Genomic DNA, 2,935 nt, shown 5'->3' on the forward strand with positions numbered 1-2,935 from the left:
GGCGGTTGCCTTCATCAGGCCATCATGTCACCTCTCTCTGTTTGGACCACCTCTCTCTACAGTACACACACTACTCCAACATCTAACAAAACCGCTCCCTCTTTCCCTCCCTTGAGTTTCCCTGGGTATCCCCACCCAATCAGCTATTGTTGCAGCGACCCTCCTGGAGACTTGGGTCCCTCTTATTTTTATGTCTCACCCCCTACTCTACCACCCCCAGAGAGAACGAGGAATGAGGGGATTGAATTTATTTCCTTCAGCCACTAACTCTTGCCTCCGAAAGAAACGCACGCAGACACCCCTTACAGGGGTCACTACCCAGACAAAGAAGTTAGCGGCACACCAACACGATTCCCCATTTCTCTAGTTAGCTTTGGCCATGATGTACTTATATGGACTTTGCTTTTGCCATAATATTTATACACGGTGGAGAAAAATTGTAACACGAAATTTTAATCCTGAATATCTGTTGACAAATCCAATCATTATTAGTAATATTGTTTCCCAATAAGTAAGAATCTGAAATAAAAGTGAGAGGAAAGATGTTCAAATAAGTGAGATTCGCGGATGATCAGGCGTTGATTAGCCAGTCAGCGAGGGGGCTTCAGGCTCTAGTGGATGCTATATACGAGCGTTGCGAGGAGTATGGGATGAGGATTAATCATAAGAACACTAAGGTTATGCGGTTTTGTAAAGCATCACGAGCGAGGAATGTGACACTTAAGATAAGGGGGTGGTGAAAAACTTATGCAGGTTGAGCTGTTCAACTATTTAGGCAGTCCGTTAGAGGAAAACGGATACAGTAGTAAGAACATTAGGCAGAGAATTGCATTAGCAAAGGAGGCGTTCATGAACAGGAAGGAGCTTCTGAGAGGATCGTTGTGTAAGAGTTTAAAGAAAAGGTTAGTGAAGAGTTTGATCTGGAGTGTAGCTCTCTACGGTGCGGAAACGTGGACATTGAGGAAAGAAGACGAGAGAAGATCGGAGGCATTCGAGATGTGGGTATGGAGAAGAATGGAGAAGTTAAAATGGGCGGAGAGGAAGAGGAACGACGAAGTGCTGGATATGGTTGGCGAGGAGAGGCAGCTTTTAGATGAGATACGGAGAAGACAGAAGGTATGGATGGAGTTAGTGCTTAACGGGGAGGGGAGGTTGAAAATGGTGTTAGAGGGTAGAATGTTAGGGAAACGAGGGAGGGGAAGGAAAGGAATAAGAGTTTTAGATAGATTGAAAGGGAGTAGGCTTTACAGTGAATTGAATAAGGCAGTGCTGGATGGAAAGGGAGGCTCCCAGATCACTTCTTGAATACTCAATGGAAACCTACCTTAATCGGTAGAATGCTATCATAATAATAATAATTTCATCACCTATCCAAGGGTAAATTTCGTGACACAAATTTTCTCCACCCTGCATATAAAATATTCAGGGCATTCTGAGGTAACAATGAATTCCTGCAGTCATTACGCGACAATGCTCATTTTAGAGTTAAGGAAACATGCTAAAAGCTGCCGTTTTCCCCCAGTCATACGACATATATTCAAGCATTTTCGGCACTAAAAATGAAGACATTGTCTAGTATATATTTTCTTCTTCATCTTTCCGGGTTGACCTTTCATATAGTCATTCATTAACTATACTTTTATTAAAATAGCAGTAAAATAGCTCCGAAACTCATACATTACCATTGACTCATCAATTTCTGATATCTAACCGACGAGCTTAAGTAAATTATGAACGTATGCGTATATTAAATAGACATCCACACGTAATGCTGAAGCACACAGCAGAAAATATACTACGGTTTAGAAAGTTTAGCGCGGTTTGATTAAATGATTGTGAAGATGAAAACGAAAATGTTCCCCGCAATCTGCAGATGTTTGAAAAAAATTACCCCTGGGGGGACTCGAACCCCCAATCCCCGGTTTAGGAGACCGATGCCTTATCCATTAGGCCACAGGGGCTCTATTGATAAATGCTTGAAATTGTGGAGGATTACACGGGATTTCACCGGGTCAGGTTCTCCAACTCCATCTGACGGCCGAGATCCACAATTCTATACGCCGGGAAAGCCGACGATAATGCTTGAAATGTCGTTTCAGACCCATTGCGAAAATTATCTCATGAAGAGGTGGCTCAGGGTAGGGAACTAGCTCACCTAACCTGAATTTATTAAATTTATACGCCCGTGACTAACTTCTAGTCCATAAGGGAAAAATACGGTCGAAGTCTTTACGTAGGAGTGTCCGTAAAAAGGTGGATCGGTCCTTATGCAACAATATACTCTTAATTCGAGGCATTGAAAACTATCCTTTAAGTCAGCCTGCGACATATATTCAAGCATTTTCGGCACTAAAAATGAAGACATGTAAGTGTTCGTAATTGAGAGGCGTTCACAAGTGCGAGGTTTTTCTAAGTGAGAAGTGTTCGCAAGGGAGAAGCTATCGCAAGTAATAATGGTAATAACAATAATTTTTATTACTCCATACAACTAATTACATTTCAATAACAAATTTAGTCATTTTAGGTAGCCTTGAAGGAAAATTTGTTTAAGACTACCATCAAATAATAGTGCATTATGCTTTTACTGAAAGGTACACATTGCTCATGTAGTGATATTAGATAGCTTTAAAAATACCTGACAGTGTAAGTGCACACCTTAAAGCCAAGCACTAAGTTACTAAGCTAACAGTGAGAGTGAGTGTTTTTCGCAAGTAAGATGTGTTCGCAAGTTAGAGGTTTTCACATATGAAAGGTGTTAGCAAGTGTAAAGTGGTGAGAGTGAGATATGTGCGCAAGAGAGAGCCGTTTGTAAGTGAGAAGAGTTTACAGCAAAGGTTTCTCTGTATTTCTTAACCCTCTCCGTCTAGCTTCGTGAAGGATTTCTCACCCACTTTTAACCTCCTGGTTTCCTTTACGATCGGGAAATTCCGCCATC

General features: G+C 41.6%; 1 non-coding gene across 1 annotated transcript; it reads right to left on the reverse strand.

The window, feature by feature from the left end:
• Window positions 1-1,888: 1,888 nt before the first annotated feature.
• Trnar-ccu lies at window positions 1,889-1,961 on the reverse strand. Its single transcript has one exon. It is a non-coding gene; the product is annotated as a tRNA-Arg (tRNA).
• Window positions 1,962-2,935: the final 974 nt, after the last annotated feature.

This window comes from Ischnura elegans, chromosome 10, assembly GCF_921293095.1.
Source record: "Ischnura elegans chromosome 10, ioIscEleg1.1, whole genome shotgun sequence".
Classification (NCBI taxonomy): domain Eukaryota; kingdom Metazoa; phylum Arthropoda; class Insecta; order Odonata; family Coenagrionidae; genus Ischnura; species Ischnura elegans.